Here is a 22,309-nt window from a genome sequence, read left to right as displayed (position 1 = left end):
TGTGTATACGTGTGAGCATTAGAGGGGAAGGCTGCGTATACGTTTGAGCATTAGAGGGGAGGGCTGTGTATATGTGTGAGCATTAGAGGGGATTGCTGTGTATATGTGTGAGCCTGAGAGGAGCATTAGAGGAGAGAGCTGTGTATATATGAGCATTAGAGGAGAGAGCTGTGTATATATGTGAGAGTTAGAGGGGAGGGCTGTGTATATATGAGCATTCGAGGAGAGAGCTGTATATATATGTGAGAGTTAGAGGGCAGGGCTGTCTATATGTGTGAGCATTAGAGGAGAGAGCTGTGTATATATGAGCATTAGAGGAGAGGGCTGTGTATATGTGAGCATTAGAGGGGAGGGCTGTGTATATGTGAGAGTTAGAGGGGAGGGCTGTGTATATGTGTGAGCATTAAAGGGGAGGGCTGTGTATATGTGAGCATTAGAGGGGAGGGCTGTGTATATGTGTGAGCATTAGAGGGGAGGGCTGTGTATATGTGTGAGCATTAGTGGGGAGGGCTGTGTATATGTGAGCATTAGAGGGGAGGGCTGTGTATATGTGTGAGCATTAGAGGAGAGAGCTGTGTATATATGAGCATTAGAGGGGAGGGCTGTGTATATGTGTGAGCATGTATGTGTGAGCATTAGAGGGGAGGGCTGTGTATATGTGTGAATATTAGAGGGGAGGGCTGTGTATATGTGTGAGCATTAGAGGGGAGGGCTGTGTATACGTGTGAGCATTAGAGGGGAAGGCTGCGTATACGTTTGAGCATTAGAGGGGAGGGCTGTGTATACGTGTGAGCATTAGTGGGGAGGGCTGTGTATATGTGTGAGCATTAGAGGGGATTGCTGTGTATATGTGTGAGCCTTAGAGGAGAGAGCTGTGTATATATAAGCATTAGAGGAGAGAGCTGTGTATATATGAGAATTAGAGGGGAGGGCTGTGTATATGTGAGGATTAGAGGGGAGGGCTGTGTATATGTGAGAGTTAGAGGGGCGGGCTGTGTATATGTGAGCATTAGAGGGGAGGGCTGTGTATATGTGTGAGCATTAGAGGGGAGTGCTGTGTATATGTGAGCATTAGAGGGGAGGGCTGTGTATATGTGTGAGCATTAGAGGGGAGGGCTGTGTATGTGTATGAGCATTAGAGGGGAGGGCTGTGTATATGTGTGAGCCTTAGAGTGGAGGGCTGTGTATATGTGTGAGCATTAGAGGGGAGGGCTGTGTATATGTGTGAGCATTAGAGCGGAGGGCTGTGTATATGTGAGAGTTAGAGGCGAGGGCTGTGTATATGTGAGAGTTGGAGGGGAGAGCTGTGTATATGTGAGAGTTAGAGGAGAGAGCTGTGTATATATGAGCGTTAGAGGAGAGAGCTGTGTATATGTGTGAGCATTAGAGGGGAGGGCTGTGTATATGTGAGAGTTAGAGGGGAGGGCTGTGTATATGTGAGCATTAGAGGGGAGGGCTATGTGTATATGTGTGAGCATTAGAGGGGAGGGCTGTGTATATGTGTAAGCATTAGAGGAGAGAGCTGTGTATATATGAGCATTAGAGGGGAGGGCTATGTATATGTATGAGCATTAGAGGAGAGAGCTGTGTATATGTGAGAGTTAGAGGAGAGAGCTGTGTATATATGTGAGCATTAGAGGAGAGAGCTGTGTATATATGAGCATTAGAGGAGAGAGCTGTGTATATGTGAGAGTTAGAGAGGAGGGCTGTGTATATGTGTGAGCATTAGAGGGGGGGACTGTGTATATGTGAGAGTTAGAGAGGAGGGCTGTGTATATGTGTGAGCATTAGAGGGGAGGGCTGTGAATATGTGTGAGCATTAGAGGGGAGGGCTGTGTATATGTGTGAGTATTACAGGGGAGGGGTGTGTATATGTGTGAGCATTAGAGGGGAGGGCTGTGTATATGTGTGAGCATTAGAGGGGAGGGCTGTGTAAATGTGAGCATTAGAGGGGAGCGCTGTGTATATGTATGAGCATTAGAGGGGAGGGCTGTGTATATGTGTGAGCATTAGAGGGGAGGGCTGTGTATATGTATGAGCATTATAGGGGAGGGCTGTGTATATGCATGAGCATTAGAGGGGAGGGCTGTGTATATGTGAGAGTTAGATGGGAGGGCTGTGTGTATGTGTGAGCATTAGAGGGGAGGGCTGTGTATATGTGTGAGCATTAAAGGGGAGGGCTGTGTGTATGTGTGAGCATTAGTGGGGAGGGCTGTGTATATGTGTGAGTATTAGAGGGGAGGGCTGTGTATATCTGTGAGCATTAGAGGGGAGGGCTGTGTATACGTTTGAGCAGTAGAGGGGAGGGCTGTGTATATGTGTGAGCATTAGAGGGGAGGGATCTGTATATGTGTGAGCATTAGAGGGGAGGGCTGTGTGTATGTGTGAGCATTAGAGGGGAGGGGTGTGTATATGTGTGAGCATTAGAGGGGAGGACTGTGTATGTGTGAGCATTAGAGGGGAGGGCTGTGTATATGTGAGCATTAAAGGGGAAGGCTGTGAATATGTATAAGCATTAGAGTGGAGGGCTGTGTATATGTGTGAGCATTAGAGGGGAGGGCTGTGTATATGTGTGAGCATTAGTGGGGAGGGCTGTGTATATGTGTGAGCATTATAGGGGAGGGCTGTGTATATGTATGAGCATTAGAGGGGAGGGCTGTGTATATCTGAGAGTTAGAGGGGAGGGCTGTGTATATGTGTGTGCATTAGAGGGGAGGGCTGTGTATATGTGTGAGCATTAAAGGGGAGGGCTGTGTATATGTGTGAGCATTAGAGGGGAGGGCTATGTATATGTGTGAGCATTAGAGGGGAGGGGTGTGTATATGTGTGAGCTTTAGACGGGAGGGCTGTGTATATTTGCTATTTGCGAGCATTAGAGGGGAGGGCTGTGTATATGTGTGAGCATTAGAGGGGAGGGCTGTGTATATGTGTGAGCATTAGAGGGGAGGGGTGTGTATATGTGAGCATTATAGGGGAGGGCTGTGTATATGTGTGAGCATTAGAGGGGAGGGCTTTCTATATATGAGCATTAGAGGGGAGGGCTGTGTATATGTATGAGCATTAGAGGGGAGGGCTTTGAATATGTGAGAGTTAGAGGGGAGGGCTGTGTATATGTGAGAGTTAGAGGGGCGGGCTGTGTATATATGAGCATTAGAGGGGAGGGCTGTGTATATGTGTGAGCATGCATGTGTGAGCATTAGAGGGGAGGGCTGTGTATATGTGTGAGCATTAGAGGGGAAGGCTGCGTATACGTTTGAGCATTAGAGGGGAGGGCTGTGTATACGTGTGAGCATTAGTGGGGAGGGCTGTGTATATGTGTGAGCATTAGAGGGGAGGGCTGTGTATATATGTGAGCCTTAGAGGGGATTGCTGTGTATATGTGTGAGCCTTAGAGGAGAGAGCTGTGTATATATAAGCATTAGAGGAGAGAGCTGTGTATATATGAGAATTAGAGGGGAGGGCTGTGTATATGTGAGTATTAGAGGGGAGGGCTGTGTATATGTGAGAGTTAGTGGGGCGGGCTGTGTATATGTGAGCATGAGAGGGGAGGGCAGTGTATATGTGTGAGCATTAGAGGGGAGGGCTGTGTATATGTGAGCATTAGAGGGGAGGGCTATGTGTATATGTGTGAGCATTAGAGGGGAGGGCTGTGTATGTGTATGAGCATTAGAGGGGAGGGCTGTGTATATGTGTGAGCATTAGAGGGGAGGGCTGTGTATATGTGTGAGCATTAAAGGGGAGGGCTGTGTATATGTGTGAGCATTAGAGAGTAGGGCTGTGTATATTAGTGAGCATTAGAGGGGAGGGCTGTGTATATGTGTGAGCATTAGAGGGGAGGGCTGTGTATATGTGTGAGCATTAGAGGGGAGGGGTGTGCATATGTGTGAGCATTAGAGGGGAGGGCTGTGTATATGTGAGCATTAGTGGGGAGGGCTGTGTATATGTATGAGCATTAGAGGGGAGTGCTTTGTATATGTGAGAGTTAGAGGGGAGGGCTGTGTATATGTGAGAGTTAGAGGGGAGGGTTGTGTAGATGTGAGCATTAGAGGGGGGGTGTGTATATGTGTGAGCATTAGAGGGGAGGGCTCTGTTTATGTGTGAGCATGTATGTGTGAGCATTAGAGGGGAGGGCTGTGTATATGTGTGAGCATTAGAGGGGAGGGCTGTGTATACGTGTGAGCATTAAAGGGGAAGGCTGTGTATACGTGTGAGCATTAGAGGGGAGGGCTGTGTATACGTGTGAGCATTAGTGGGGAGGGCTGTGTATATGTGTGAGCATTAGAGGGGAGGGCTGTGTATATGTGTGAGCATTAATTGGGAGGGCTGTGTATATGTGTGAGCATTAGAGGAGAGAGCTGTGTATATATGAGCATTAGAGGAGAGAGCTGTGTATATATGAGAATTAGAAGGGAGGGCTGTGTATATGTGTGAGCATTAGAGGGGAGGGCTGTCTATATGTGTGAGCATTAGAGGGCAGGGCTGTTTATATGTGAGAGTTAGAGGGGAGTTCTGTGCATGTGTGTGAGCATTAGAGGGGAGGGCTGTGTATATGTGAGCATTAGAAGGGAGGGCTGTGTATATGTGTGAGCATTAGAGGGGAGGGCTGCGTATATGTGAGCATTAGAGGGGAGGGCTGCGTATATTTGTGAGCTTTAGAGGGGAGGGCTGTGTATGTGTATGAGCATTAGAGGGGAGGGCTGTGTATATGTATGAGCATTAGAGGGGAGGGCTGTGTATATGTATGAGCATTAGAGGGGAGGGCTGTGTATATGTGTGAGCATTAGAGGGGAGGGCTGTGTATATGTGAGAGTTAGAGGGGAGGGCTGTGTATATGTGAGAGTTAGAGGGGAGGGCTGTGTATATGTGTGAGCATTAGAGGAGAGAGCTGTGTATATATGAGCATTAGAGGGGAGGGCTGTGTATATGTATGAGCATTAGAGGAGAGAGCTGTGTATAAATGAGCATTAGCGGGGAGGACTGTGTATATGTGAGAGTTAGAGGAGAGAGCTGTGTATATATGAGCATTAGAGGAGAGAGCTGTGTATATATGAGCATTAGAGGAGAGAGCTGTGTATATATGTGAGAGTTAGAGGGGAGGGCTGTGTATATATGAGCATTCGAGGAGAGAGCTGTGTATATATGTGAGAGTTAGAGGAGAGAGCTGTGTATATATGTGAGCATTAGAGGAGAGAGCTGTGTATATGTGAGAGTTAGAGGGGAGGGCTTTGTATATGTGTGAGCATTAGAGGAGAGAGCTGTGTATATATGAGCATTAGAGGAGAGAGCTGTGTATATGTGAGCATTAGAGGGGAGGGCTGTGTATATGTGTGAGCATGTATGTGTGAGCATTAGAGGGGAGGGCTGTGTATATGTGTGAGCATTAGAGGGGAGGGCTGTGTATACGTGTGAGCATTAGAGGGGAAGGCTGCGTATACGTTTGAGCATTAAAGGGGAGGGCTGTGTATATGTGTGAGAGTTAGAGGGGAGGGCAGGGCTGTGTATATGTGTGAGCATTAGAGGAGAGAGCTGTGTATATATGAGCATTAGAGGAGAGGGCTGTGTATATGTGAGCATTAGAGGGGAGGGCTGTGTATATGTGTGAGCATGTATGTGTGAGCATTAGAGGGGAGGGCTGTGTATATGTGTGAGCATTAGAGGGGAGGGCTGTGTATACGTGTGAGCATTAGAGGGGAAGGCTGCGTATACGTTTGAGCATTAAAGGTGAGGGCTGTGTATATGTGTGAGCATTAGAGGGGATTGCTGTGTATATGTGTGAGCCTGAGAGGAGCATTAGAGGAGAGAGCTGTGTATATATGAGCATTAGAGGAGAGAGCTGTGTATATATGTGAGAGTTAGAGGGGAGGGCTGTGTATATATGAGCATTCGAGGAGAGAGCTGTATATATATGTGAGAGTTAGAGGGCAGGGCTGTGTATATGTGTGAGCATTAGAGGAGAGAGCTGTGTATATATGAGCATTAGAGGAGAGGGCTGTGTATATGTGAGCATTAGAGGGGAGGGCTGTGTATATGTGAGAGTTAGAGGGGAGGGCTGTGTATATGTGTGAGCATTAAAGGGGAGGGCTGTGTATATGTGAGCATTATAGGGGAGGGCTGTGTATATGTGTGAGCATTAGAGGGGAGGGCTGTGTATATGTGTGAGCATTAGTGGGGAGGGCTGTGTATATGTGAGCATTAGAGGGGAGGGCTGTGTATATGTGTGAGCATTAGAGGAGAGAGCTGTGTATATATGAGCATTAGAGGGGAGGGCTGTGTATATGTGTGAGCATGTATGTGTGAGCATTAGAGGGGAGGGCTGTGTATATGTGTGAGCATTAGAGGGGAGGGCTGTGTATACGTGTGAGCATTAGAGGGGAAGGCTGCGTATACGTTTGAGCATTAGAGGGGAGGGCTGTGTATACATGTGAGCATTAGTGGTGAGGGCTGTGTATATGTGTGAGCATTAGAGGGGAGGGCTGTGTATATGTGTGAGCCTTAGAGGGGATTGCTGTGTATATGTGTGAGCCTTAGAGGAGAGAGCTGTGTATATATAAGCATTAGAGGAGAGAGCTGTGTATATATGAGAATTAGAGGGGAGGGCTGTGTATATGTGAGCATTAGAGGGGAGGGCTGTGTATATGTGGGAGTTAGAGGGGCGGGCTGTGTATATGTGAGCATTAGAGGGGAGGGCTGTGTATATGTGTCAGCATTAGAGGGGAGGGCTGTGTATATGTGAGCATTAGAGGGGAGGGCTGTGTATATGTGTGAGAATTAGAGGGGAGGGCTGTGTATGTGTATGAGCATTAGAGGGGAGGGCTGTGTATATGTGTGAGCATTAGAGGGGAGGGCTGTGTATATGTGTGAGCATTAAAGGGGAGGGCTGTGTATATGTGTGAGCATTAGAGAGTAGGGCTGTGTATATTAGTGAGCATTAGAGGGGAGGGCTGTGTATATGTGTGAGCATTAGAGGGGAGGGCTGTGTATATGTGTGAGCATTAGAGGGGAGGGGTGTGCATATGTGTGAGCATTAGAGGGGAGGGCTGTGTATATGTGAGCATTAGAGGGGAGGGCTGTGTATATGTATGAGCATTAGAGGGGAGTGCTTTGTATATGTGAGAGTTAGAGGGGAGGGCTGTGTATATGTGAGCATTAGAGGGGAGGGGTGTGTATATGTGTGAGCATTAGAGGGGAGGGCTCTGTTTATGTGTGAGCATGTATGTGTGAGCATTAGAGGGGAGGGCTGTTTATATGTGTGAGCATTAGAGGGGAGGGCTGTGTATACGTGTGAGCATTAGAGGGGAAGGCTGTATATACGTGTGAGCATTAGAGGGTAGGGCTGTGTATACGTGTGAGCATTAGTGGGGAGGGCTGTGTATATGTGTGAGCATTAGAGGGGAGGGCTGTGTATATGTGTGAGCATTAATGGGGAGGGCTGTGTATATGTGTGAGCATTAGAGGAGAGAGCTGTTTATATATGAGCATTAGAGGAGAGAGCTGTGTATATATGAGAATTATAAGGGAGGGCTGTGTATATGTCTGAGCATTAGAGGGGAGGGCTGTCTATATGTGTGAGCATTAAAGGGGAGGGCTGTGTATATGTGTGAGCATTAGAGGGCAGGGCTGTTTATATGTGAGAGTTAGAGGGGAGTTCTGTGCATGTGTGTGAGCATTAGAGGGGAGGGCTGTGTATATGTGAGCATTAGAAGGGAGGGCTGTGTATATGTGTGAGCATTAGAGGGGAGGGCTGTGTATATGTGAGCATTAGAGGGGAGGGCTGCGTATATGTGTGAGCTTTAGAGGGGAGGGCTGTGTATGTGTATGAGCATTAGAGGGGAGGGCAGTGTATATGTATGAGCATTAGAGGGGAGGGCTGTGTGTATGTATGTGCATTAGAGGGGAGGGCTGTGTATATGTGTGAGCCTTAGAGGGGAGGGCTGTGTATATGTGTGAGCATTAGAGGGGAGGGCTGTGTATATGTGTGAGCATTAGAGGGGAGGGCTGTGTATATGTGAGAGTTAGAGGCGAGGGCTGTGTATATGTGAGATTTAGAGGGGAGAGCTGTGTATATGTGAGAGTTAGAGGAGAGAGCTGTGTATATGTGAGCGTTAGAGGAGAGAGCTGTGTATATGTGTGAGCATTAGTGGGGAGGGCTGTGTATATGTGAGAGTTAGAGGGGAGGGCTGTGTATATGTGAGAGTTAGAGGGGAGGGCTGTGTATATATGAGCATTAGAGGAGAGAGCTGTGTATATATGAGCATTAGAGGGGAGGGCTGTGTATTTGTGTGAGCATTAGAGGAGAGAACTGTGTATATATGTGAGCATTAGAGGAGAGAGCTGTGTATATGTGAGAGTTAGAGGGGAGGGCTTTGTATATGTGTGAGCATTAGAGGAGAGAGCTGTGTATATATGAGCATTAGAGGAGAGAGCTGTGTATATGTGAGCATTAGAGGGGAGGGCTGTGTATATGTGTGAGCATGTATGTGTGAGCATTAGAGGGGAGGGCTGTGTATACGTGTGAGCATTAGAGGGGAGGGCTGTGTATACGTGTGAGCATTAGAGGGGAAGGCTGCGTATACGTTTGAGCATTAAAGGGGAGGGCTGTGTATATGTGTGAGAGTTAGAGGGGAGGGCTGTGTATATGTGTGAGCATTAGAGGGGAGGGCTGTGTATATGTGTGAGCATTAGAGGAGAGAGCTGTGTATATATGAGCATTAGAGGAGAGGGCTGTGTATATGTGAGCATTAGAGGGGAGGGCTATGTGTATATGTGAGAGTTAGAGGGGAGGGCTGTGTATATGTGTGAGCATTAGAGGAGAGAGCTGTGTATATATGAGCATTAGAGGGGAGGGCTGTGTATATGTATGAGCATTAGAGGAGAGAGCTGTGTATAAATGAGCATTAGCGGGGAGGACTGTGTATATGTGAGAGTTAGAGGAGAGAGCTGTGTATATATGTGAGCATTAGAGGAGAGAGCTGTGTATAAATGAGCATTAGCGGGGGAGGACTGTGTATATGTGAGAGTTAGAGGGGAGGGCTTTGTATATATGAGCATTCGAGGAGAGAGCTGTGTATATATGTGAGAGTTAGAGGGCAGGGCTGTGTATATGTGTGAGTATTAGAGGAGAGAGCTGTGTATATATGAGCATTAGAGGAGAGGGCTGTGTATATGTGAGCATTAGAGGGGAGGGCTGTGTATATGTGAGAGTTAGAGGGGAGGGCTGTGTATATGTGTGAGCATTAAAGGGGAGGGGCTGTGTATATGTGAGCATTAGAGGGGGAGGGCTGTGTATATGTGTGAGCATTAGAGGGGAGGACTGTGTATATGTGTGAGCATTAGTGGGGAGGGCTGTGTATATGTGAGCATTAGAGGGGAGGGCTGTGTATATGTGTGAGCATTAGAGGAGAGAGCTGTGTATATATGAGCATTAGAGGAGAGAGCTGTGTATATATGAGAATTAGAGGGGGAGGGCTGTGTATATGTGTGAGCATTAGAGGGGAGGGCTCTCTATATGTGTGAGCATTAGAGGGGAGGGCTGTGTATATGTGTGAGCATTAGAGGGGAGGGCTGTGTATATGTGTGAGCATTAGAGGAGAGAGCTATGTATATATGAGCATTAGCGGAGAGAGCTGTGTATATGTGAGAGTTAGAGGGGAGGGCTGTGTATATGTGTGAGCATTAGAGGAGAGAGCTGTGTATATATGAGCATTAGAGGAGAGAGCTGTGTATATATGTGAGAGTTAGAGGGGGAGGGCTGTGTATATATGAGCATTCGAGGAGAGAGCTGTGTATATATGTGAGAGTTAGAGGGCTGGGCTGTGTATATGTGTGAGCATTAGAGGAGAGAGCTGTGTATATATGAGCATTAGAGGAGAGGGCTGTGTATATGTGAGCATTAGAGGGGAGGGCTGTGTATATGTGAGAGTTAGAGGGGAGGGCTGTGTATATGTGTGAGCATTAAAGGGGAGGGCTGTGTATATGTGTGAGCATTAGAGGGGAGGGCTGTGTATATGTGTGAGCATTAGAGGGGAGGGGTGTGTATATGTGTGAGCATTAGAGGGGAGGGCTGTGTATATGTGTGAGCATTAGAGAGTAGGGCTGTGTATATTAGTGAGCATTAGAGGGTAGGGCTGTGTATATGTGTGAGCATTAGAGGGGAGGGCTGTGTATATGTGTGAGCATTAGAGGGGAGGGGGTGTGCATATGTGTGAGCATTAGAGGGGAGGGCTGTGTATCTGTGAGCATTAGAGGGGAGGGCTGTGTATATGTATGAGCATTAGAGGGGAGGGCTTTGTATATGTGAGAGTTAGAGGGGAGGGCTGTGTATATGTGAGAGTTAGAGGGGAGGGCTGTGTATATGTGAGCATTAGAGGGGAGGGCTCTGTATATGTGTGAGCATGTATGTGTGAGCATTAGAGGGGAGGGCTCTGTATATGTGTGAGCATTAGAGGGGAGGGCTGTGTATATGTGAGCAATAGAGGGGAGGGCTGTGTATATGTGTGAGCATTAGAGGGGAGGGCTGTGTATATGTGTAAGCATTAGAGGAGAGGGCTGTGTATATGTATGAGCATTAGAGGGGAGGGCTGTCTATATGTGTGAGCATTAGAGGGGAGGGCTGTGTATGTGTGAGCATTAGAGGGGAGGGCTGTGTATATGTGTGAGCATTAGAGGAGAGAGCTGTGTATATATGAGCATTAGAGGAGAGAGCTGTGTATATATGAGAATTAGAGGGGAGGGCTGTGTATATGTGTGAGCATTAGAGGGGAGGGCTGTCTATATGTGTGAGCATTAGAGGGGAGGGCTGTGTATATGTGTGAGCATTAGAGGGGAGGGCTGTCTATATGTGTGAGCATTAGAGGGGAGGGCTGTGTATATGTGTGAGCATTAGAGGGCAGGGCTGTTTATATGTGAGAGTTAGAGGGGAGTTCTGTGCATGTGTGTGAGCATTAGAGGGGAGGGCTGTGTATATGTGAGCATTAGAGGGGAGGGCTGTGTATATGTGTGAGCATTAGAGGGGAGGGCTGTGTATATGTGAGCATTAGAGGGGAGGGCTGTGTATATGTGTGAGCTTTAGAGGGGAGGGCTGTGTATATGTGAGAGTTAGAGGGGAGGGCTGTGTATATGTGAGAGTTAGAGGCGAGGGCTGTGTATATGTGTGAGCATTAGAGGAGAGAGCTGTGTATTTATGAGCATTAGAGGGGAGGGCTATGTATATGTATGAGCATTAGAGGAGAGAGCTGTGTATATATGAGCATTAGAGGGGAGGGCTATGTATATGTATGAGCATTAGAGGAGAGAGCTGTGTATAAATGACCATTAGTGGGGAGGGCTATGTGTATATGTGAGAGTTAGAGGGGAGGGCTGTGTATATATGTGAGAGTTAGAGGAGAGAGCTGTGTATATATGTGAGCATTAGAGGAGAGAGCTGTGTATATATGAGAGTTACAGGAGAGAGCTGTGTATATATGTGAGCATTAGAGGGGAGGGCTATGTATATGTATGAGCATTAGAGGAGAGAGCTGTGTATAAATGAGCATTAGCGGGGAGGACTGTGTATATATGAGCATTAGAGGAGAGAGCTGTGTATATGTGAGAGTTAGAGGAGAGAGCTGTGTATATATGAGCATTAGAGGAGAGAGCTATGTATATGTATGAGCATTAGAGGAGAGAGCTGTGTATATATGAGCATTAGAGGAGAGAGCTGTGTATATGTGAGAGTTAGAGGAGAGAGCTGTGTATATATGAGCATTAGAGGGGAGGGCTGTGTATATGTGTGAGCATTAGAGGAGAGAGCTGTGTATATATGAGCATTAGAGGAGAGGGCTGTGTATATGTGAGCATTAGAGGGGAGGGCTGTGTATATGTGTGAGCATTAGAGGGGAGGGCTATGTATATGTGAGAGTTAGAGGGGAGGACTGTGTATATGTGTGAGCATTAGCGGGGAGGGCTGTGTATATATGAGCATTAGAGGGGAGGGCTGTGTATATGTGTGAGTTTATATATTTGGTTTTAAAAATAGCGTAGGGGTCCCCCTATTTTTAAAACCAGCACTGGACTCAAATTCTGGCCGGGGTGTAATGCCACAGCCATGGGAACCTATCACCGGGTCTTCTCGGCCAAAGTATTAACACCCCAAGCCAATCAGTAAAACCCGGGGATCTCAGGGAAGGTGGGGACCCCACCCAATAAAGGGGTTTTCCCTCTCCCGAGCACCCCAGGCTTAGTCTGAAGCTCGGGGCTCTTCCTCACACCACTGGAGCGTTGGGGACGGGGGTAATAGTAGTGTCAAAAATTAGAAACTATTGGCTTTTACAGTGGAACTACAGGTGACAGCATGCCTGCGCTTTGGCACTTGTGGAACTACAAGTGCCAGCAGGTGGCCGCTACTCGTACTCCCACTATAAAAAAAAAGTAAAAAAAACACGGTACACACACACACCGTAAAAAGGGGATGTAGTCATATGTAGTCTCAATCCCGACAGCGGAATCCCGGCTAGGGATTTATGATAGGTGTTGAAATACAGACGCCTATCCTAATTCTGATGCTGGAACGCCGAGGACGCCATCCCGAACTAGTCCGGGGACCCTTAGCGTTAGCCTCGGGGTGGGAGGGTTAGGATTAGGGAGTCTAGCGGGGTTAGGGTTAGGTTTGGGGGTGAGATTAGGGTTAGGCACCCCCCTGGGAAGGTTATTTTTAAGGAGCGGTAAGGGGGGTTAGGCACCCCTGGGGGTAGGTTATGGTTAGGCACTAAGGGGGAGATTAGGGTTAGGCACCGCTAAGGGTTAGGGTTTGGGGGGGACAGGGGAGGTTAGGGTACTTACCTGCCCCTGTTGGGATCTTGATCCTGTCGGGCATCTGCTGTCGGGATTTGAACCAGCGGCATTTCAATCCCATTTCGTAAAAAGTATGTTTATTTCATGCACACACATCCTTACCTGCTGCCAGGTGATCAGTCCCCTATGGGAGTACCTGTGTACAAAGATCCTATACTCACCTCCGCTGGTCTCCGTAGCATCCCCGGTAAGTCCCGAGCACAGCAGACTGTAGCCGTCTATGTGTTGTCACATAGACATCTACCCGGCTTCTGACGGGAGACCCCACGTGTAAAATGTCAGAAGGCACCCCGCCAGGCAATCAGCAGCCGCTGCGACACCAGTTTTGATATATACAGAATGATGCTAGGCAGCCATTGTGAATGTGTAGCCAGCGCTGGGCGCCGAGTGTTAAATGTATCTTTAACGTGTTTTTCCATAGCCCGGACCCTTTTGGTGGGTGTGGGTAGAGTGTGGCTACATGCTGGGGGACAGGGAGAGCCAGCTCCCCGGACCCTCAGTGCTGTGGCCAGGTAATTAGGAGAGCCCCAGCAGTTCCAGATTGCAGGCCTAGGAGAGGCACTTGTTGTACTGCAGAGTGCTGGGGGCAGGGGCGTCTTTAGAGAGGAGGGGGCCTGTGTGCATCCCCCATCACGGGCCCCCTCCTCCCACCTAGGTGGCTGGCAGTGGACCCAGAGTCTACTGCGCATGCGCAGATTGCCGGTAAAATGGCGCGGCCATGTGCAAAATGCAGGAAAAATGTCAGCGGTGGCCATTTTCCATCATTTTGAACAGCGCTGAGAGACCCGACGTGGGACCTCGGAGAGGTAAGTTATAGATAATATGGGTGTGCGGTATGGGCCCCCCTGGACCATACTTGCCGACTATCTGGCTACTCCTTCCGGGAGGGAGCAGCCAGATCGGCAGGGCAGGGGGCGTGGCCAGCAAAAGGGGGGGTGGCTGGGCAGGCAGATGTCATTTGCAGGCATGGCAGGGGGTGGGGCCACACGGTCGCGTAATTTTGGCCCCGCCCCCACTACACAATACTGACAAAACAGGCATTGTGAAGCAGGGGGCGGGGCCAAAATTACGCGATTTAGCGTGAATCGCGGCACCGGCCTCCCCCACTGCGGGGGTTTAACAGGAATTCGTGGGGGGGATCGGCGGCAATCGGGCGGCTTGCCTGCCTTTCTGGGGGGCCGGGAGCTGCACCCATTTATTAGGAGGCTAGGCAACCCTGCCCTGGACCCGGGGGCCCGTATACACCACACACACTGCACCCATTACAGATACGCCCCTGGCTGGGGGACTGGGAGAGCAGCACCCAGTACCACCAGCACTGAAAGACTTAAAGTCCCAGTGAGGACACAGTTTAAAAGCACAAACACTGCACATGGTATATAATAAGCTGCATAAAAATATATATATTGCCATAAAGCACTGCAGCTGATCTGCAATACATTGGTGTATAAAGCGGAGTATATTTAGTGGTCTATGACATGTGTGAATGTACAGACTATGCACTTATGAGGAAGGTATAGGGCTCTATTTATTAACATTATTTTTACTAAAATAAAGTGATAAAAGCTGTTTTGTGTTTTCACACCCTTTTCACATTATTTTAGTATCACCTGTAGTTATTACAGGGCAATTGGAGTAGAATTAGTAAAATTCTACTCCAACCCCCAGTATCACTTATTTTTAGTAAAGCAGATCGCATTTCCTATAATTGTAATGGGAAATGTGATCTGTGTGCAAGTTACTAAAAATAAATGGTAAAAAAATACCGGGGGAAGCCCTGTGATAATAACGCCACCTGGAGGTGGCGTTATCCAGGGTCTCCCCCGGTTACCGGGCTCCCACTCTGCTCTAACGGGGAGAGCAGAGGCGGGAGCCGGTACCAGTAATCAGCTATGTGGTCTAAGCAGACCGCAAGCTGATTGCTGTAAAAAAAAGAAAAAAAAAATTAAACATTTTTTTTTTCACTTACCTGAATCCAGGGACCGGTGATCGGGCCTCCGGTGATGGCTCCTCTCCGGTCAGCTGGTCTCCCACAGTGCACTGGGGCCCGGTCATCAGGTGATCGGGCCCCAGTGCAGTATGGGAGATCACCTGATCGGGAAGCCTGGAGAAGACCACCGGAGGCCAGGAGGATGCAGGTAAGTGTAATGAAGGGAGGGGGGGTCGTGGGGGGGGGGGGTCGCGGGGGTCCGCGATCGCGGGGGCGGGGCTTAGCGCCGGGGGGCGGGGCTTAGTGTCGGTGGGGGGGTAGTAGCGGTGGTCGGTCGGCGCATGCGCGGGCTCTTAGTCGTGGTATTTTTTCCGAAAATACCGCGACTAGAGTGCGGATGGGATCCGCAGGGACAGAGCTTTATCGCAAGCTCTGTCCTTGCAAGGGATTTATAGTAAATCCCTGTGATATTACCTGAATTCGGTAATATCACACTACAATCCGCATTCAATATGCGGATTGTAGTAAATAGAGCCCATTGTGTTTTAAAGGTATGAAATGCAAAGTAAGGATTGTCCGTGTGTGCCTGGGTGTAACATGTCCCAGCCGGTATGGAGAGAAGACAATTGTTGTTTGTCCGAATCTCCTATTTTGTGGCACTTTCTAAAACCTGATTGATACTTGTATTGGGCAGGATGAATGTAAGTTACCATTTCCTGTGTTAGGAGACTGGAGGATAAATCAGTTTGTGTTTAGGAAGCAGCTGCTTTCAGGTGGTAGATTAGAACGGAGGAAGTTGGGTAACTCCTTAGATGTAATAGCTGCACACACACACACAACGATTTTGTTACCAACGATTTTATGAACGATTTTTATGAACGATTTTCTGTCAGATTATCTGTCAGATTTTGTAAAGTGTAATGAACAATTTTTATGAACTACAAACGATTTTTGCATATTCCCTTAATGAAAATCGTTCAGTTGACAAGTCTGACTGAACTACAAACTACAAACGTGAACGCGCATGAACGATAATCGTTCATTGTTTGACTCAGAAAGTGAACGATTTTTTCAAACAATTATCGTTAAACAATATCGTTTAACGATAATCGTTCAAAAAATCGTTGTGTGTGTATGCACCTTTTAGATGTGGTTATTTATGTTATGTGAGACAGCCTGATTGGTTGAGAGGAACACAGGGCGGATTTACCCCCCTGTGATATTGTGTGTAAGAAAAGAGGGACTGTGAGCCCTGTATGTGTGTATCTTTGTGAACGGCTGTAACATCTCTGTATGCTGTAACCCCTTAAAGCTGAGGGGAAGGGTCTTTTTCAAGACTATTGAGCAATAAACATCTCCGCCTGACTACGACTGCATCCGAGTCCTGCGATCAACAGAATAGTACTAAACGCTATTCCGTTCTCTTGCTGTTCTAGAATGAGCCCAGGTGCCTTCAAGCTCCAGCCCTCTGCCAGTTACCGTGCAGGGCCTGGTCCATTGCGAGGAATCAGGAAGAATCAGCTGACACAAACCAGGAGGTGCGGCAGCAGCTCATTAACGCATATGTAACCCCCCTTTTATCACTAAAGGGTCACCAGGTTACTACCGCCTTTGTTACTCCTAATGTACCCACCCTTAGCATTCCTCTAAGTGGTGTACATCCCCAATGTCAGTGCCTCCACCCAAGTACTTATGGTTTATGTGGATCTACTTGGGAAAACCCAATGGTTAAAATATATTGTAATGTGATGAGAGTTGAAACCGGAAATGTTCTCATGTAAATAAACTCTCCAAGTTATTCATCTGTAAACATCTTTCTTATTCTTAATTATTTTAAGAACAGTATTTAAGTTATAACCTTTACATTGCTACAATTTACAATGAATATATTCGAATGAGTTTGCACCAATAACATACTAATAATTTGCTTTACATCAACCTCTTTTTCTCCTTTTGCACTTAAAACTATAATGTGTGATCCCTTCTCATGAACAACAATATAACTACCGGTGTGAGCCACCGAGCTTCACATATGTTTTACAGCTTATAAGATTTGTTATACATAAATAATGTACTTTAACTTTCAGTTGGTATATATATATATGTATATATATATATATATATATATATAAATGGGCTGGTAAGCCGTTCTCTCTGCGAGAGCGCTAGGATTGTCTGTTACCCTCCTTGGTATGTATAAATTAGAAGTCTGTGTCCACTGCAGCCAACTATGTATTATTGTCTGTTACAGTCAGTCAGTGACCAGCAGTAATAGCAATAAGTGGTTACTTAGAATATTGTTTCCAATGAGAACAAAGCATAACACTAGATACCACATAGTTACCTCCTAAATTCACATTTGCATTATACCATCCACGTTTAGTTTATCCAGATGACAGTCTAATGCCTCCAAAGGATAAATATGACCCCAGATGAGGCAAGTGACTGCTGTAACGTCGGTGTACCCCCTTATTCTCTGTGCCTGAGTCTTCCTTTCCCTTCAACAGGAATTTTTGCTTTCTTTCTGCTCCTATGCAGATGGTAACAGTAAAGTCTATTTCCTCCCCCAGCACTTTCCTTATAAGGCAGCTGCCCACCTTCTGGTGAGGGCCGGTCAGCTAGATACGAGGTGAGTGCAGTGTATATAGTTACTCACTGTTAGGAGGGCGCTGCTGCCACTGCTAACTTGTCAATCAGTGACCTTCCCATCCGCAGAGAAACCCCTGGCCCCTTTCTGCTAACTGCAGACCACCTCTGTATTACTGCTGCTGGGCTGTCCTGCAGGGAACTACCGCTGACCACCGGATACAGCCACTGCCGCTCCACCTCCCCAACTGTACTCGCACCCCTCCTCCTGGGATACAGCCTCTAAGCTGCTGGGCTGTCCTGCAGGGAACTACCACTGACCACCGGATACAGCCACTGCCGCTCCACCTCTCCATCTGTACTCGCACCCCTCCTCCTGGGATACAGCCTCTAAGCTGCTGGGCTGTCCTGCAGGGAACTACCGCTGACCACCAGATACAGCCACTGCCGCTCCACCTCCCCAACTGTACACGCGCCCCTCCTCCTGGGATACAGCCCCTAAGCTGCTGGGATGTGCTGCAGGGAACTACCGCTGACCACCGGATACAGCCACTGCTGCTCCACCTCCCCAACTGTAGCTGCGCCCCTCCTCCTGGGATACAGCCTCTAAGCTGCGGGGATGTACTGCAGGGAACTACCACTGACCACCGGATACAGCCACTGCCGCTCCACCTCCCCAACTGTACACGCGCCCCTCCACCTGGGATACAGCCTCTAAGCTGCGGGGATGTACTGCAGGGAACTACCGCTGACCACCGGATACAGCCACTGCCGCTCTACCTCCCCAACTGTACACGCGCCCCTCCTCCTGGGATACAGCCTCTAAGCTGCTGGGCTGTCCTGCAGGGAACTACCGGTGACCACCGGATACAGCCACTGCCGCTCCACCTCCCCAACTGTACATGCGCCCCTCCTCCTGGGATACAGCCTCTAAGCTGCTGGGCTGTCCTGCAGGGAACTACCGCTGACCACCAGATACAGCCACTGCCGCTCCACCTCCCCAACTGTACACGCGCCCCTCCTCCTGCGATACAGCCTCTAAGCTGCGGGGATGTGCTGCAGGGAACTACCGCTGACCACCGGATACAGCCACTGCCGCTCCACCTCCCCAACTGTACATGCGCCCCTCCTCCTGGGATACAGCCTCTAAGCTGTGGGGATGTGCTGTAGCTTCGCCCACTTACAGCCTCTGCTCACCACCGGACCCTCTGCACTGCTCTGCTGCCGGGACCACCGCTGCTGCTGTGTCTCTCTCTCCCCCGGCTCTGCCATAGCCTGCCACCAAGCAGGCAGCCCTCCTGTCAGTGGACAGTAGCCGGAACTTCCAGATCTGCCTCCCCACTGACGTGGTGGCTGACGCCGGGACTTCCTGCATGGCTCCTAGCCACTTCCACTCACGCTGCCAGGTCCACCTCCCGCGACGCCACCTCTCTGGCATCATCAGGTAGACAGGGTGGGTGCCGCAGTCCCACCTTCTTCCCCAGCTCTGGCTGGGCTCCCTCTCCGGCTCTGTCCCCCTGCACCCAGCAGCATATAGCCGCTCACTGGCTGCCCGGGTCACAGGAGAGCATGCACTGGTGGGAGGGACCTGCAGACTGCCTCTCAGCTGCTGCTAACAGCTGTTATATATCCTCCCCCTCACCGGATCCTCTTTTCCTGACAGGAACCAATTCACTCCCACCTATATTACTCCACCCCCTTCTGCAACTATCACCAATGTCTGTGAAATGTATATTTGCAGCATGAAGCACCAAAGTCCACTGACATCATAGATATCTAACATGCACAGGGTACATACATTTCCACATATTTACTTATATATACATCACATCACATCTATCCCTACAGTATATTTAACATTTACCTCATAAACGGCATTTTGCTGTAAATAGATGAATGAAAATATATACCTGTTTCAATTGTATATATGAATTATATATATATATGTAATATATCTCCGTAACCCTAACCAGGGTTACACATATGCAGCAAAAGCGGTAGCAGGTGCCTGGGGTAGGAACCTGGTTGTACATAAGAATCGGTTCCAAACATTGATTGAAGGAGTTTGGTGATGGCAGCATCTTTACACACCCACTGCGCCGTGGGCGGGGTCAGTGGCAGGAGGATATTGACGGTAAGCGGAAATCCCTGATACCCCAAGATCCAGTGGGGTCGAAACCCAAATCTATTATTAGGAGTGGAGGCTGAGGCCATCTGGTCACAATGAACATATGAATGGGTTTAAAATAAATTAAATTTAATTAATTTATTTTAATAAAAGTATTTTTTTTCTGCTATGTGTCAGTTTTTCAAGCAGGACATTTTGCAACGGCATGTGCGGTATTTGGGAGGATTGGGTGTGGAGAAATCATGAATTTATAGAGAATATCATTATATGGAATGGCATAGCTATAGCGACAATCATCTCTGTTTGGAAAGATGGAAGGGTATCATTTGAGGTTTGTTTTTTACCCATACCAGTAGCAAACAGTTTAATATACAATTATCTAACAACATTAGTGCACATGAAATTAATTTTATAGGTTTAGTCATTTATGTGGATAAAATAAACCTGTTTTGGTGCAAATTCAGGAGAAATAAGATTGGTTCCAAGAGGCGGCACCAACATTAAGGATAATTCAGATAAGCAATTATTATATTTTTATTATGTACGCAGAATATATATGTTATAATTTTCTATCAGTACTTCACTATCAGCGCCCGCTTGCTGTGATCCTACAGTGTATGGCGAGGGTTCTTTACCAGGAGGGGCAGCGACTGTGTCTGACAAGACTTGGGATTGGACTTGTGTGACATTTTATATTGTGCAATGAGTGCAGAGAAAAGGATGATTGTTATTACACTATGAATTGTTGAAGTTTCGTTCACTTATCTAGAAACAGGCTGAAACCTCGTTACCATCAGAGGAAACACCAGGCAGTGAGGCGCTATCCTCTGAATATCCTCCTATTGTCTGACCCAGAGGTTCTCAAACTCGGTCCTCAGGGCACCACACAGGTCACGTTTTCCAGATCACCAGGCAGGAGCACAGGTGTACTCATTACTCACTGACACATTTTAAAAGATCCACAGGTGGAACTAATTATTTTGCTTGCAATTCTGTGAGGAGACCTGGAAAACATGCACTGTTTGGGATCATGGGGAGCGAGTTTGAGAACCTGTGGTCTAACCCTTTACGATAGCTTGTGACACTATCACAGAAGATGCATCTTATGCTGGGTACATACTAAACAATTCCTCTCACGATATGCCGGATTGGACCGACATATCGTCTGGATGGTTTAGTATGCACGACCGACGGAGCGACCCAGCTGCCCATGCCAGGAAGGTGAATGGTGCATGTGAACAATATATCGAGTGGTCGTACAATAGATGGTGCAGTGTGTACTGACTTGCCGATATATCGGGCCGTCGTACCATCGGGCGTCGCGTTGGCGGGTCGCTTAGTGTGTACCCAGCCTTAGTCTGTGTATTGTTGAGATTAACTACTTTGTATAATAGGGTTATTATTACGTTCTGTCACCATCACCCAATCCTGAAATCTCCAATAAACCACTATTGCCCTCCTCTGTCCTACTAAAGTAAACCTATGTCAAAGGGGGTGATTCAATTCAGCGCAATGCTGAACCGCCCCAGGGAGGAGTCCCCGAAGCTATTCAATCCACCACGCTGATACTGGGCAGCATAGACGGTGTAATGGTTAGCGTTACTGCCTCACAGCACTGAGGTCATGGGTTTGATTCCCACCATGGCCCTAACTGTGTGGAGTTTGTATATTCTCCCTGTGCTTGGCGTGGGTTTCCTCCGGGTACTCCGGTTTCCTCCCACACTTCAAAAATATACTGGTAGGTTAATTGGCTGCTAACAAAATTACCCCTAGTGTGTATGTATGTGCGCATGTGATAGGGAATATAGAGTGTAAGCTGCACTGGGGCAGGGACAGATGTGAATGGTCAAATATTCTCTGTAAAGCGCTGCGGAATATGTGTGCGCTGTATAAATAACTGGTAATAAATAATAAATAAATACATACTTCCAACTACAGCCACTTAAGTCGGAGAATCCTGGCTCCTGCACCTAAAGCTGCGTGTCTAGTCGCGCTAACCGGCATTCCCCGACTAAAGGCACTTAAGTCGAATTTCCTCTCACACTCTAGGAGGGTGCGAGAAGGAATCCTGTACTCGGACCTAACAGCGCAGTGAATTGAATAGCTCTGGGAACTCCTTGCCGGTTCTATCCACCATCGCACTGAATTGTGTCACCCACAAAGAGGCTGAATGGGTGTTATATTCATAATAATACAATACAATCTGCATTTAGCTCAAGACAAAAAAAATCTAGTCTTTTGCATTTGCTGAGCACTCGTTGTTCTATATTATTCTGCGCTTGCTAGATCTTCATTGTCTGGTGCCAGCCGCTGGGCAGCCTGGCAATGTCACATCTGCTGCGGCACGTCGACATTCTAACGTCATCATTGTGATATCGACATTATGAATCTTGGTAACTGTCGGCCATGTGACCGGATCCCAGGGCACCGATGTCACTGCAGATAGAGTTTAGTGCTAGGTACAAAAAGTGGGGAAATAAGATATTTGAGATGAATAAACAATGTGGCAATTATAATGGGATTGCGCTATCTTACGTACATTATTTCCCTGCACGTTAGGAGCATCCTCTTTAAACTAATTAGATTTTTTCATTGAAAGTGATACAAGAACACAGAGTACTTGTGCGTCACTTTACCCTGTAATACTGGAATATTCCCTGTACAGTACATACGGCATTATGAGGCAGTGCGAGGTTTACAGCAATTGTTTATTTTCATTCTAAAGGCGGAGTTACATTGTACATGAATGTGATGTAATTCTGCTCTGATGTCAGGTAACTCCAACATAGACTGTCATCACTGCGCTAATTAATAACATTCATTTAATTGAGAGGTGG

At 47.7% G+C, this 22,309-nt stretch overlaps 1 protein-coding gene across 1 annotated transcript in view; it reads left to right on the top strand.

The window, feature by feature from the left end:
- Positions 1-22,309, top strand: part of LOC148436173 (caspase-8-like) — a 141,320-nt gene that overhangs the window by 21,905 nt on the left and 97,106 nt on the right. The gene's annotated exons all lie outside the window — the stretch shown is intronic.

This window comes from Taudactylus pleione, unplaced genomic scaffold (genome assembly GCF_031769625.1).
Source record: "Taudactylus pleione unplaced genomic scaffold, aTauple2 ptg001928l, whole genome shotgun sequence".
In the NCBI taxonomy this organism is placed as follows: domain Eukaryota; kingdom Metazoa; phylum Chordata; class Amphibia; order Anura; family Myobatrachidae; genus Taudactylus; species Taudactylus pleione.
This window is presented reverse-complemented; position numbering and strand designations above follow the sequence as displayed.